The sequence below is a fragment of the Bufo gargarizans genome, chromosome 1, assembly GCF_014858855.1.
Source record: "Bufo gargarizans isolate SCDJY-AF-19 chromosome 1, ASM1485885v1, whole genome shotgun sequence".
NCBI classification, from domain to species: Eukaryota; Metazoa; Chordata; class Amphibia; order Anura; family Bufonidae; genus Bufo; species Bufo gargarizans.
In genome coordinates, this window is record NC_058080.1 from 320,042,594 (window position 1) to 320,058,804 (window position 16,211).

The window sequence follows — 16,211 nt, forward strand, 5'->3', positions numbered from 1 at the left end:
TTTGTACCCGATCTATCCCTTTGAAAAGAATGCCTCTTGTATTGCAGTTATGCACCTCCCTAAAGTGTTTTGCCACTGGTTTTAATTTCCTGAGCTTGTCACACTCAGTGATCTCAGCACCCGCCTTAATGTCACGGATCTGTTCCAGAACTCTTGTCCTGGGAGCCCTTGTGGTCATGCCAATGTAGATCAGGCCACAAGGGCACTCAGCACGATAGACCACCGCCTCTGATTTACATGAGATATGATGTACATTTTTGTACTCCTTTTCCCTGTTGGTATTGGTAAATTTATCTGATCATATATTTACATGCGGTGCATTCCCCACAGGGGAAAAAAAAACCACTGTGGGCCCCTATCTCCAAAAATCCCCCTATTTTGTAGGGGCTACATAGTGACTCCTGGTCACTATGTCTCTCAGATTTTTGGCTCTCTTCCAGGTGACTAACGGTCTCTCAGAGATGACCTTCTTTAGGTCCCTAGTAATAAATGTGGGTAGAAGCAGCACTAGACGGTCTTTTGTAGATGCGTAACATTCGATGCAACAGCCTCACCGTTGACCCTTGATCCAAAAGGCCATATGATGAACGAAGAAACAAAGATGGCACCGGCAGCATCTCACATTATCCAATATTTTATTGCGACCTCAAGACAAATACAGCAGCAACGTTTCGGATGAAACTCAGCCTTTGTCAAGCCTAATGACATCAACATCAATACATGAATATACAGACGTGGACAAAATTGTTGGTACCCTTTGGTCAATGAAAGAAAAAGTCACAATGGTCACAGAAATAACTTTAATCTGACAAAAGTAATAATAAATTAAAATTCTATAAATGTTAACCAATGAAAGTCAGACATTGTTTTTCAACCATGCTTCAACAGAATTATGTAAAAAAATAAACTCATGAAACAGGCATGGACAAAAATGATGGTACCCCTAACTTAATATTTTGTTGCGCAACCTTTTGAGGCAATCACTGCAATCAAACGCTTCCTGTAACTGTCAATGAGACATCTGCACCTCTCAGCAGGTATTTTGGCCCACTCCTCATGAGCAAACTGCTCCAGTTGTGTCCGGTTTGAAGGGTGCCTTTTCCAGACTGCATGTTTCAGCTCCTTCCAAAGATGCTCAATAGGATTGAGGTCAGGGCTCATAGAAGGCCACTTTAGAATAGTCCAATTTTTTCCTCTTAGCCATTCTTGGGTGTTTTTAGCGGTGTGTTTTGGGTCATTGTCCTGTTGCAAGACCCATGACCTGCGACTGAGACCAAGCTTTCTGACACTGGCTAGTACATTTCTCTCTAGAATTCCTTGATAGTCTTGAGATTTCATTGTACCCTGCACAGATTCAAGACACCCTGTGCCAGACGCAGCAAAGCAGCCCCAGAACATAACAGAGCCTCCTCCATGTTTCACAGTAGGGACAGTGTTCTTTTCTTGATATGCTTCATTTTTTCGTCTGTGAACATACAGCTGATGTGCCTTGGCAAAAACTTCGATTTTTGTCTCATCTGTCCACAGGACATTCTCCCAGAAGCTTTGTGGCTTGTCAACATGTAGTTTGGCATATTCCAGTCTTGCTTTTTTATGATTCGTTTTCAACAATGGTGTCCTCCTTGGTCGTCTCCCATGTAGTCCACTTTGGCTCAAACAACGACGGATGGTGCGATCTGACACTGATGTTCCTTGAGCATGAAGTTCACCTTGAATCTCTTTAGAAGTCTTTCTAGGCTCTTTTGTTACCATTCGGATTATCCGTCTCTTAGATTTGTCATCAATTTTCCTCCTGCGGCCACGTCCAGGGAGGTTGGCTACAGTCCCATGGATCTTAAACTTATGAATAATATGTGCAACTGTACTCACAGGAACATCTAGTTGCTTGGAGATGGTCTTATAGCCTTTACCTTTAACATGCTTGTCTATAATTTTCTTTCTGATCTCTTGAGACAGCTCTTTCCTTTGCTTCCTCTGGTCCATGTCGAGTGTGGTACACACCATATCACCAAACAACACAGTGATTACCTGGAGCCATATATATAGGCCCAATGGCTGATTACAAGGTTGTAGACACCTGTGATGCTAATTAGTGGACACACCTTGAATTAACATGTCCCTTTGGTCACATTATGTTCTGTGTTTTCTAGGGGTACCATCATTTTTGTCCATGCCTGTTTCATGAGTTTATTTTTTTACATAATTCTGTTGAAGCATGGTTGAAAAACAATGTCTGACTTTCATTGGTTAACATTTATAGAATTTTAATTTATTATTACTTTTGTCAGATTAAAGTTATTTCTGTGACCATTGTGACTTTTTCTTTCATTGACCAAAGGGTACCAACAATTTTGTCCACGTCTGTATAACCCACATAAAAACACACCCCTTCAGATCATCAGTGTTAATCACCATTCATTTAAAACACTACTGGCCATGTGTTCATTACCTTGCACCTGGTCAGAGACTCAGTATGGTGATGCTGTTCATGTCGGCGTTGTCCCATGTGAAGTGCGCAGCCACGCACAGCTGCACTCACTTGATCGGGTGTATCAGCCGTATCCACGGCAACTGACGGCGCTCATTAATGTGGCCAATCGGCCATCTCCAAATACCCATGACGCACGCAATCACGTGCCATGTCCACAGACATCATCCAAACGCGCCCTTGCGCGTCAGATGATCGTATCACGTGGACACTCACGTCCGGTGTCAATACAGCGCATCATCAGTGCCATGGTAACGGGGACACATCCACAGGAATCATTCCTGTAGCTCAAATAAGGCAAATCAACTTTAATCCATTTAGCCAATAATCGCATGGGACAGTTCCGATAAGTATCCATAAAATAATCGCATACTCAGCATGATCATATAGCCTACAAGGTCGATCTCAATGCATCACATACAGCAACCCCAATTATAATAGGGAAGTAGGTGCATAATTAAACATAATTAATATGGACGTGCGTCATGGGTATTTGGAGATGGCCGATTGGCCACATTAATGAGCGCCGTCAGTTGCCGTGGATATGGCTGATACACCCGATCAAGTGAGTGCAGCTGTGCGTGGCTGCGCACTTCACATGGGACAACGCCGACATGAACAGCATCACCATACTGAGTCTCTGACCAGGTGCAAGGTAATGAACACATGGCCAGTAGTGTTTTAAATGAATGGTGATTAACACTGATGATCTGAAGGGGTGTGTTTTTATGTGGGGTATATATACATGTATTGATGTTGATGTCATTAGGCTTGACAAAGGCTGAGTTTCATCCGAAACGTTGCTGCTGTATTTGTCTTGAGGTCGCAATAAAATATTGGATGATGTGAGATGCTGCCTGTGCCATCTTTGTTTCTTCCTTCTTTAGGTCCCTGTCAGTACGAAGAACCTGCCAATGTCTATGGAGAATATCGTGTACTTGTCTCCATTGGGCATAAAAGTTAGTGATGAATCTAGGAAAGCCATAATCTTTTTCTTTTTCTTTCTTACATGGAGATTGTTTTAGCAGACTATTCCTAGAGGAATTTTTGGCCCTAACGTAGCCCTTTCTAATAACTTTATTGCTGTAGCCCCTCTCCTGGAGTCTCCTAGATAGGTCAGCTGCCTCCCGCTCAAAACTCGCTTCACTGAAACATATCCTCCTGGCCCTGCAGCTGTATTACACCAACAGATTATCTGACCAATATCTGTCCAATCAGATCATTAATTGGCGAGTATAACAAAAGATCTGTGAAAAAATCTGTTAGATAATCTATTGATGTAATACAGCCCTAATTCTCGTTCACTTGTTAGGTGGTAGGTCAGTGGGTCCATGCCCGTCCCTGCGCTGCTACTCACCATGCTGCCCCACATCCTCTGCAAGCTGCTGTGTCCATTGCTCCAGTGTATTCTCTTAGGGAACATGCACACTCACCTTGGCCTTTTATTTATTTATTTTCAATTTTGAAAATACTTTATTCTGAATGATGAGCAGAAAATACATAAGATGCAATAAACCCCACAATATGGTACCTTTTACATAGATTGCATATCTTGTCAGCACATACAATCAAGTACCTACATTAGGGGAGGAGAGGGAGGGAAAGGAGGGGGGTACTTCCTACTATATCCATAGTTAACAGATACCAAGCCCTTTCGACACTAAGGGACCACATGGCCTTCCACGGGGACCACATGGCCTCAAACATATGCGTCCTCTTGGCTTCCCACCCTGCAATCTGCTCCAATCTATAGAGTGCGTCACACTTCGCTATCCATTGGGAAATAGATGCGGCCCTGCGACTTTTCCAATTATACGCTATCAAAACTCTCGCAGCCGCAAAGAGTTGACCTAACAGAGAGGTGACTTGTCTATTGCCCTTAACATCTCCTAATAAACCCAGTAGGCACCTTATTTCTGAAGGTATGATCAGTACATTACTTATCTTCGAGCATAATGAACAGACCTGGTTCCAATAACTAGAGATAGCAGGACACGACCACCATATATGCAATAGTGAACCTTTGCAGTTACACACCTCCAACACTCCGAGTCACATTCTGGATAAATGAGATGTAACTTCTGAGGTGTATAGTACCACCTGGTGATCACTTTATAGAAGTTTTCCTGAAGCTTTACACATCTAGACACCCTGGGTGCATTAGAACAGATTTGCGAGACTTCCCTGTTTGTGAATTGGACATCGAGGTCCTTTTCCCACATACGAATGAAGCTATATGAGTCGGGTCTGGCCTGGGAAACCAACACAGAGTATAGCTGTGCCACTTTCTTTTCGGGAGGTACCCTTGCAAGGATCATTTTTTCAAACTGGGTCATAGATGCGTTCGGTGAAACCTTTTTTTCCCCCCAAGTATTGTTTAATGCGCAGCTTATGAATAAAGGATAATGTTTGCAGTTTAGGGTGGGTATCCCATGCGTCTAAGAGAAGGCCCGTTGGGCCCAGTAGGTCGACTACCTGGAGGGACATATCTTTGAGGTCTTCTGGTAAGGTGGAGCCAAAGACCCCCCAGAGCTCCACAGGATATCCCTCACCTGAAGTACAGGCGACACATCATGGCCTGAAAGCAGCACCTTAGACAGAATGCCATACTTTCATATTTTTTCTTGTCATGTTACTAAGAGGTCTGATCTGCTGAGACATATCGCTAGGTGGCGAGAGTAGGAAAGTTCTCAGAGGGGGCCTCACCTCTCCTGATTCCGCTAGGATGTCAAGTCTATTTTCTGAACTCCTTATCCACTCTAGGCATCTCATCCCCTGTATTGCCTTGAAATATACTGCCATGTCAGGTAGACCTACTCCCCCCAGCCTGTTTTATTGTATCATTGTTGAATGTGGGAGACGTGGTCTCGATTTTTTCCAGAGGAATCTGGAAAAACATTGCTTCAGTTGAGTAAAGAAGGTTTTTGGTAAGTGAATGGGTAGCACTGACATGCAGTACAGTATTTTAGGGACCAAGTTGGATTTAATCAGTGTACATCTTCCAAACCAAGAAGTGAAGGGGACACTCCGTGAGTCTATAGTGGCTGTAATATTCTTGGGTAAGTTTCGGAAGTTTTCTTCAAATAAATCGCTTGGATCTTAAGTTATGTTTACCCCTAAGAATTTAATTGAACACGTTGCCCAGATGTATTTGTGTTGTGATTCGAAGGACGACTGAACTTCCTGACTGGTCGTGACATTTACAGCTTGGGATTTTGTGGGGTTAATAAGGAAGTTAGACCGGTCCCCAAACCTCTGAAACAGGTCCTGTATAGCAGGAAACGCTTCAGCAGGATTGGTTATGATAACCAGTAGATCGTCAGCGAATGCCGCAAGTTGGTGGTAGGTGTCTCCCACCCTTAGGCCCTGAATCTTCCACCACAAGGATAAAGAGCAGGGGGAACAAGGGGCAACCCTGCCTTGTACCATTGCCAATTGTAAATCTGGGGGATAGAGTACCATTTACCATTACTCTGGCCGTAGGTGAATCGTACATAGCCATTGTAGCTCCTATAAACTGGGACGGTATCCCAAACTTTGCCAGTGCCAGTTGCATAAAAAGCCAGTCTATGCGATCAAACGCTTTTTCTGCATCAGTCCCCAAGAAGACTAGAGGAATGGATTTCTCCCTGGCATGGTGTATGATATTGACTAGCCGAATAGCATTCATTCTTTCCTCCATACCAGCCACAAATCCCACCTGTTCCGCGTTCATAAGCTGGGGCAAAAAGGGTTGCAACCTAAGAGCAAGCATTTTGGCGTACAGTTTCAGGTCCGCATTCAATAGCGAGATGGGTCTGTAGCTGGCACAGAATGAAGGATCCTTGCCCTCTATCGGCAGAATGGTAATCAGGGCTGCCAACATTTGTGTCGGGAGTGATTTACCCCTATATACCTTGTTATACACTGTAATTATTTTGGGTAACAATATCGAAGAGAAGGTAGTATAGTACCCCGAGGTTAATCCGTCTGGTCCAGGGCATTTATATCTAGGGACCGTTCTTAAAGCTTTGTTTAATTCTTGTATCATGAATGGCTTAGTAGGGACAGAGCTTGATCTTGGGAGATAGCTGGGAGATGCAATTGTGATAGCCAACTTTCTATTTTCTCTGACTTTATTTTGTTTTCTGCCGAACTACCACGCTCCCTAAGATTATATAGCGAACTGTAGTAAGTGCAAAATTGTTTTGCAATAAGGTCTGTGGACATAAGTGACCGGGAGGACGTGTCTTTAATAGAATGTATATAGGATTTAACTTAACGTTTTTTTAGACTGGACATCATGAACTTTGATGCCTTATCCTCATGTATGTAATATTTAAATGTCGCTGACAGATAAAGTTTGGCTACCCGGTTGTTCAGTATATTCTTAAGCTCAGCCCTCAATCTATTTAGGTTATCCAACACTTCGGAGGAAACCTGCTTTTTGTGTAGTAATTCAAGCTTTTGGATTTGGTCTTGTAGTGACACAGTTGAGGCTTCCCTCTTTTTTTTTATATGTGAGTTCAGGGCAATAAAGTGTCCTCTCACTACTGCCTTATGTGCCTCCCAGACTAGACCCGGCGACATACCCTCCGTCTCATTGAGAATGAAGTATTCTTCAATGTGCTTTTGTATAGTGAGGGTGTATTCTTGCTTGCTCAGCAAAGTCTCGTCTAATCTCCATGTGAAATGTGTTTTAGGCAGAGATTTAACCTTAAAAGTTAAGTACATGGGAGCGTGATCTGACAGTAATATATTACTTATCAATGCTTGGGAGCATTCACCTAAAAACCTTGGTGGGACAAACAGGTAATCTAATTGCTGATATGAGACATGTGCTACTGAGTAATATGTGTAGTCTTTTGATGTTGGGTTCATAGCTCTTCAAATGTCAACTAGGCCTAGCTCTGCTAATTTTTTCTTAATCCGCCTAATAGTGACCTGTGACAGCGACGAGGAGCCTGTCGATGTATCTATAGATGGGTTTAAAGCTACATTAATATCTCCACCTACTATTACGGTACCTTCAGCAAAGTTCTGTAGCTTTGCTAAAGTGCTTTCCAACCATACCGCCTGCGCCACATTAGGAGTGTATAGATTACCAAGTGTTATCGTCTGATTGCCCAAGGTCCCCTTCAAAAACAGGTAAAGCCCCTCATCATCCTTGAATGCACCACTAGTGGAGTGTTTTTATGGATTGCTATAGAAACTCCTTTCGAAGCCCCAGAAGGGGAGGTACTGAGAAACCATTGGTTGTAAGACATGTGTGATAATCGCGGAACATGTTCCTTTTTTAAATGAGTTTCCTGCAGAAGAGCGATGCTCACTTTCTGTTTATTAAGAAGCTGGCAAATTTGAGTTCGCTTGGGTGGTGCATTCAATCCTCTCACATTGTAGGTGCATATTTTTATCTCAGCCATACAGATGATAAGGTGTCCGCCACATGCCCATCATACATATTACTAACATGTCTTAGGACTACAGTGCAGTAAGTAGGAAGAAAGGGAGAGGGGGGGGGGGGGTGAAATACATACAAGACATATAAACCTCTTTAAAAAAAAAAAAACTAGCAGAGATAAAGCCGTAGTAACCCACAACTTGGATCCAACATTGCATTTGAAAGACCTAAATGCTAACATGGTCATCTAGAGGGGGTGGAGAGGACCAAATACTATTTCCAGAGGCTATTTCCAGAACGTCGCATACTAGCGGGATGTCTGCCGGCGAGCGCACAGTTAATTTTCGGCCTGGTGCATTTATCAACAATCCAAAAGGATGGAGCCAACGGTAGGTGATGTTCTTACCCCTTAAGACGTCTAGGTGCGGCTTCAACATTCTTCTCTTTTGGAGGGTGATCGGGGATAAGTCCTGAAAAATCAGCACTTCTGTGTCTCCAAACGGGATAGATTTTTAGGTTCTAGCTGCCCTCATTATCTGGTCTTTAGATAAAAAGCTGGATAACCGGCATATCACATCCCTCGGAGGTTCTCCTTGTTTCAGAGGGGGGCGCAAAGCCCTATGTACTCTTTCCATGGTAAGATCACCCACTATATTGGAGCCTACCAACGCTGTAAAAAGCTCGGTCACCGCACCTCGCAGGGCTTCAGGCCCTATTGCTTCCGGCAGGCCTTTCAGCCGTAGATTGTTGCGGCACCCGAGATTGTCTTGATCCTCCACCATCTCATACAGGTGATTTATGTGTGCCTGGGTTCTATCCAGGCTGCTCACCACTGCCGACTGTGAATTATAATGGATTCTTACTTGCTTTCTCTTTCACTTGCCTGAGGTCACGCTTGAAGTCCTGCAGGTCTTTGCGGAGAGGGGATATAGTGTCTGCCAAGAGGTCTTTCATAAACCTCCTCGATAATGGCAAGTTCTCTCCCTCCAGCTCTGGCTCGTGTTCACTTTCTCGATCGGAGTCTGCCGACATCTCCAAAGTTGCAGGGGTTTTCCGCTCTAGGCGCCATCTTGAAAGCCTGCTTTCCTCCAGCCGTGCTTTGTTTTCGGACAAATTTGTCCATATCCCTGTGTCTGGTGCCGGGTTTGTTCGGTCCTAGAGTGTCTTTGGACCTGTCTCTCAGAGTCTTGCCCATTTTCTGGCTGGTAGTGTGGCTCAAAATAAACTCGTTTCCACTGGACCCAGAGTAGAGCTCACAGCGGCATGTGTGTCTCGCTCTGCTGCCAAGCTCCGCCCCACCTTGGCCTTTTAAAGGGTCAGTGCACACATCTGAAAATCCTTCCCCAGCCAAAGGTTGAGGGTCCCCGAGTATAATAGGAACTCTCCCCAGGCAGAGAGTGCCTGAGCTTTAAGTTTCCCTGCGACCAGAAAAGGGGTTTGGAAGACTTGTTCTTCAGAGACTCTCTTGCATTATCTAGTCTGTATTTCCATCTGTGTTCCAGCCTTGCAACCATCCTGACTGTCTATTCCTGACCTCACAGTTCATCTTTCAGTTCAAGTTCATGTGTAAGTTCTCCTAGTCTGTCTACCTTATCCGTTCTACTGTCTTGGCTCCTGCCTGCCTTGTATCTACATCCACCATTATCCCTCCTGCCCCCTCCTAGTGTCTTCTTTTTTGTGTTGTCATTATCTGCAGTTCCAGTATTAGAGACTGTCCAGACTGTTTCTGTGATTGTGGGACAGTTTCCCTGCATCTCAGCCATTCAGCCAAGTTTCCTGTCAAATGTCACATCAGGTGACTGTTTAGACTAAACCTGTTGTCTTGCACCAGAGCCCTTGACCCCAGTGGGTCAGCTGCCAACTATACTAGGACTATCCCAAGAGGTGGTGGTCTGGTTGCTCCCCAGCAGAGAAGTCCAGATCTGTGTACAGGAGTTACAGGGTGAATACCAGGGGAGCACCCGAATAACGCCCTTAGGGTATTGCAACAGAATCTGGTTTCCTGTTGCAGTTTTGGAAGCCAAAAATAGGAGCGAATGCAAGAGCGAGAATTTGTATTTTTCATTTATACAGTCTCCTATTTTATGATCTACTCCTGATTTTGGCTTCCAAAACTGCATCAGGAAACCTGACCATGTAGACGTACCCTTAATATTTAGCCCAACCAATTAGTTGGCATAGTGGGTCCACATTCACTGATCTGTGACATAAGGGAGCTACAAACACAGCATTGCAAAACCCATTTGCGGTTTCCATAATTCTGACCACCTCTGGTTGCCACATTCAGATGGGAGGGGATTGTTTTAGAAATAGCTATGGGCCCCAGTGGAGGGACCAAGATCTATCAGACATTAATTGCATATTATGTGGGTATGACATCAATGTTTGAGATGAGAGTTCTTCTTTAGGTCTGTACTGGGAGCACTTCTGAGCTTTGGATGAAATGTTCATAGAAGCATTGAACATTGTAGGGGAAGCCACTGGAATTTCACTTTTGATGAATACTTTGAATAAAGTACAGTATAAACAGGACACAGTGTGGGTGGCAATTTAAAGGGGTTATCCCATGACCAATGTGAAAAATGAAAATTAGGCATCATATAGTAATTGACAACCTCTTTCTAACAAAGCTAGAACCAGACCTGTACCTTACATGGATCTAGAAATCTCCACATTCATTGCTCTGCTAGATTTATATCAAGCTGAAAGATAAAGGGGAGTGTCTTTTCTGCTGCAGCTAAGGTGTGTGTTTATGCTCTGCCTATCACAACACAGGAGGCAGTTGAAGGATGAAACTGAGCATGTGCGGCCTTCTCAGTGAACAGGTCAAAGAAATCCAGAAAAAAAAATAAAGCAGTAGATGGCTGTCACGGCAGACAGGATACAAGATACACAGGATATAAACAAACAAGTGTTTAGACAAGAATCTGGGGATAGAGGTCACCTCCTAAAAAAATCCCTACCAGCTCTCCCTAGACTTCTATGCCCACGTTCAGACCCTGTAGTTGGGAAAAAACGTATCCTCGTGCCTAGGCTGAAGATTCCCTAGAATCCCTAAGATGGTGAAAGGGGGAAAGAGGCAGCCTGCTCCATCAGGACCTGGAGGGGGTTGGTGTCTCTCTAACAGCCTAGACAGACAACCACAAGAAAACAAAACCAACTTATCTTTACTGAGCAGGAACAGGAAATCCTTCCTTGCTTCCTTCCTCTATAACCCGCACAGGACACTGGGAGTGGGCGTAATTTAAACTCAAACCAACGACCCCACCCAGTGCACCTGAAATGAGGCGGCTATAGCTCAATTCCAAATCAAAAAGGCTACACACGTGCTGCTAACCTGGCAGACCTCCGCACATAGCCTGAGCAGGGCATGACAATGGCGCTATACAGATATATTTTATTAAATAACTCAGCTATGCTAAATTTTTTATTACATACAATTACAAAATGTTCAGATCCAGGTATCAAAGTACTAGAGATGATCAGCAGGGGCAATATTCAAATTTGTGATATTTCGCAAGTATTTGGGCGAATATTCACCATATATTCACAAATTTGAGAATTCGTTATCTACAGTCATTATTTTCTTGATTACGAAAATTTGCATTGAAAAAATTTGCAATCAACACTACTCCTAAAGTCAAAGATATTGCAGCCTTCTCATTGGCCCACAAGCTAGAAGCAGGGAGGGATCATGTGTACTGATTTCGAAATTAAGAATATATATCACTATATTTATCAATATTGAGTGTGCCTTATTGTAGTTATTTAAAACATAACTTTTATTTCATCTAATTTTTTGAATATTGTGACACTATATTAAAACAATGCTGTTGATGCACTGCTTTGTTGGAGGAGGTGTATCTAGCAGCCCTAGTCCCATTGGTCAAGTGGCAGTTTGTCAGAGGGGTCACTTTAGACACTTTGTTTCTGTGGATTGCTCGGCCTAGGTTCTTTCCCTAAATAAGCTAGTCAGAGAGCTGGGAGAACCCTAACAGGCTGTATTCCGGGCACCCGCCCTTAGAAGGGCGACCCACAGCCGCTGGAACCTCGGATCTATAGCTGTTAAGCCCTGACAACTAGTCCTTCCTCAAAGTTGTCCGACGCGTTTCACCACAAAGAGTAGTGGTTCTTCAGGGACACAGAATGTATCGCCGGGGCGTCTGGTGCAGTGACAGCGCTCCCGCACGAATATAAAGGCAGTGGCAACTAACTGAGTCTAAGTGTCCATTTTTTATAGCGCTTCAACCCTGCCCACCTGGTTAATTAACCTATGGTTGCAGGGTGAGCGCTCATTCAACCCCTCCCACTCACTTGTCATACCGTCCAGAGTGAGGACGCGCGGTCATTGGGCTATTACCTTCAGTCTTGCCCAGTCAGCAGCACCTCGCTTACAACCGGAAGTGATGTCAGTGGAGGGCGTCGTGGTTGTTATGGGGATCTAGTACCACGTCCCCGGCAGGTCCTTGCAGGGTAAACATAATGAATACAAGTGTCCACGAAGGCAAACATGGAGATCAAAAGTCATATGTTTAAATATTTAAGGTCTGCCATGTGCGCGCATAAACCTTATAGCTGACTTATATACGATCTATTCAATAAAGAGTACTTTAGATTAGAGATGCTTGTCCATACATAGTTACAGGTCCTTGCAGGTCACAAGTTCCTTTTATGTTTATACTCCTCACCAAAAATACAGTAATCGATGATACTAGAGGAGTAAAACAGACTGCCAGGTAAGCTCTAAGATGTTACAGCCCCCTTGGCAGGCACAGAGTTAGACCACTAGGGGGGCAGTCTCTATTCAGAGGCTTTATACAAGCATCTATGCTTCATTACTTCCCATATCTAGCAGAATGAGGTATTGAAGAGATCTAGGAAGGTCGACTAAAAAATACAAAGGCTTAATCAGGACTTTGATGGATATATTTACAGAAATGGCTTATATGAAATATATATTTATTCAGGACCTTCGGTGTCACGGAGTTTAGTCTATAGGTTAATTTTCTTTTGGCTCGCAGGATCTTCTTGTCCCAATCACTACCTCTCTTTGGTTTGGAGACTTGTTGTATTCCTATGAATCTCAGACAGTTGGTATTGCCTCTATAGTGTTGAACAATGTGGCGTGCCACTGATGTGTCTTTTTCATTTAAAACATCATTTACGTGGTCCATTATCCGTCTCTTGTACTCCCGTTTTGTCTTGCCCACATACTCCAGTGGGCAAGTACATTGGGCCAGGTACACCACACCAGTAGTGAGGCAGTTTATAAAGTCTCTGATGGTGTACTCCTTGTTGTTATAAGAGCAGGTAAATGTTGTTTTGTTTTTCTGATCTGACCACATGCTGTGCTACTGCCACATTTAAAAGTTCCCAAGGGTTTCCTAGACAGCCAGTTTCCAGGTCTCTCAGGTGATTGAAAATGGCTATTAACCATTCTGTCCCTCAAACTACCCCCCTTTCTGAATGTAATCTGTGGGTATGATCCTAGAACCTTATCTAGATCGGGGTCCGCTTTCAGGGTGTCCCAGTGTCTAGATAGAACTTGTTTTATTGCTTGGTGTCCGCTATCGAAGGTGCCAATAATCCGAATATTATTCTGGCCTATAGCATGTTTGGATCTCTGTTTTTTAGGGATGAGAAGTTGGTCCCGTTTTTCACTATACGCAATTTCATAAGCCATGCGTAGGATTCCATCGGGATACCCTCTCTCCCTAAACCTGACTCTCAGATCTGATGCCTGCTTTTTGAACTTTTTCATTGTAGAGCAATTCCTCCGAAGTCTGAAGTATTGGCCTTTGGGGATCCCTTTGCGTAAAGGAAATGGATGTGCACTGTCCCAACAGAGCAGACTATTTCCAGCAGTGCTTTTGCGGTAGACCAAGGTGATATTGCTCTGGTTTATGCCTCTTTCAATCAGCACATCAAGGAATGGTAATGCATTTTTATTGCATGTTGATGTGAAGTTGAGGCCCAGGTCATTGTCATTAATGGCCATGACAAAATCCGCAAAAGATTCTTCAGTCCCCCTCCATAGCACAAACACATCATCTATGAACCTCAGCCAAAGAACTACTTTGTCTTGCCACTTTTCCAATTCCTCGGACCCAATGTAATTGGCCTCCCACCAGCCCAGGAGTAGATTTGCGTACGACGGCGCACAAGAACTGCCCATCACGGTACCCCTGAGCTGGTGGTAGTGGCGATCATCAAAGACAAAGTAGTTCTTTGTGAGGCTGAAGTTCAATAGATCCAGAACAAATTTATTATGTGCTGTCAATCATTTATCACGCATTGAGAGATAGTACTCCACCGCATTTAATCCCAAATCATGTCTGATAGAACTATAGAGTGCCTCAACATCTATGGATGCAAAGATGATTCAGTCATCAAGGCATATGCCATTCAATCTCAGCAATAGATCAGAAGTGTCTTGTATATAAGATGGCAAAGCTGTTACAAATTGCTGAATGATCTTGTCTACATAGATGTCTACATTTTGCCCTATACTCCCTGCCCCTGATACTATTGGGCGTCCTCTGAGCGGCCCAATGACTGCGCGTCCTCACTCTGGATGGTATGACAAGTGAGTGGGAGGGGTTGAATGAGCTTTTACCCTGCAACCATAGGTTAATTAACCAGGTGGGCAGGGTTGAAGCGCTATAAAAAATGGACATTTAGACTCAGTTAGTTGCAACTGCCTTTATATTCGTGCGGGAGCGCTGTCACTGCACCAGATGCCCCGGCGATACATTCTGTGTCCCTGAAGAACCACTACTCTTTGTGGTGAAACGCGTCGGACAACTTTGAGGAAGGACTAGTTGTCAGGGCTTAACAGCTATAGATCCGAGGTTCCAGCGGCTGTGGGTCGCCTTTCTAAGGGCGGGTGCCCGGAATACAGCCTGTTAGGGTTCTCCCAGCTCTCTGACTAGCTTATTTAGGGAAAGAACCTAGGCCGAGCAATCCGCAGAAACAAAGTGTCTAAAGTGACCCCTCTGACAAACTGCCACTTGACCAATGGGACTAGGGCTGCTAGATACACCTGACACCCCTCCAATAAAGCAGTGCATCAACAGCATTGTTTTAATATAGTGTCACAATATTCAAAAAATTAGATGAAATAAAAGTTATGTTTTAAATAACTACAATAAGGCACACTCAGTTCAATATTGATAATTAAGGACACCTCTGAGTAACTATACACTGGGCCACGACTACTGAATCCCTGACCCTGAGTATATATCTACTTATATATCACTATAGTCTGAATATTTGCAAATTATCGAAGTGCCGATATTCGCAATATAAATTTTCAATTTGAATATTCGTGATCAAGACTACAGAGGACATACACTGATCTCATAATATTTCAGTGTACATTTTTGTACATGTGAGGTAGTAATGTTGGTTGTCCATCTGTCTTCCAGTTAAAATCTCATGTCCGTGGACAGCTTTTCTGTAAATAATATGACTGTTATACAATTAAAATATGTCCTCGTGGTTCTTTAATTTGTCATTTCCACCATATGGCACTGCAACCACATTGTTCTGTATTAGGATGGCATACAGTTACTACTGTAGGTTGTGATGTAGGTACACGCCAGCCTGCATCCGGCTGATGTAAGCATCTCCATAGCAACAAGAAATCCCTTTCTATTCTCTGACGCTGATGCACTTCTTACACACAATATAATCTTCTGGGAGCAGATATTTTTATTCTTATCCACCCACTGGCTTCTATAAATAGATATAAACCATGAAAAAATACCTCAAATTACAGGCTGAATTCACATGAATGTATTAATTCTTAAAGGCAACAGAACACATTGTAGCATGCCTCCTGCAAAACCAGGAATAACTGTAGTCAGGGTCGGCTGGGGTCCATAGAGCCCACCACAGGATGTGATTCTGAGGGCCCACCCTCCCTGTCAACTTATCAAATATTCAGTTTTTAATAATCAGTTCTGAACTGAGTACTTGATGCTCCCTGAAGCACCATTTTCCTTCTACGCTGCTCATATATTTCATATACAGTGGCTACTGCATTTATAATGGAATTGTCTGATTACTAGTGTATGAGAAGTACAGAAAGAACATAGAGACCTGACGAAAAAAATTAAATAGTGCGAAACAAATAGAACCATACGCATATCATACAGTGTGCATATCATAGTACAACCAACCCAAAAACCTGCAGTGTCAAATATAACTGAAATAAAGTGGCCATGGAAGGAAATGCTCAAAAACCCCAAACACTGTAGCGTGTTTATAACCGGGGGAGCAATTTCTCCGCATGTGATCCGTCGCTAACGGTATTCCCCAGCAAAAATGCATACAATGGAG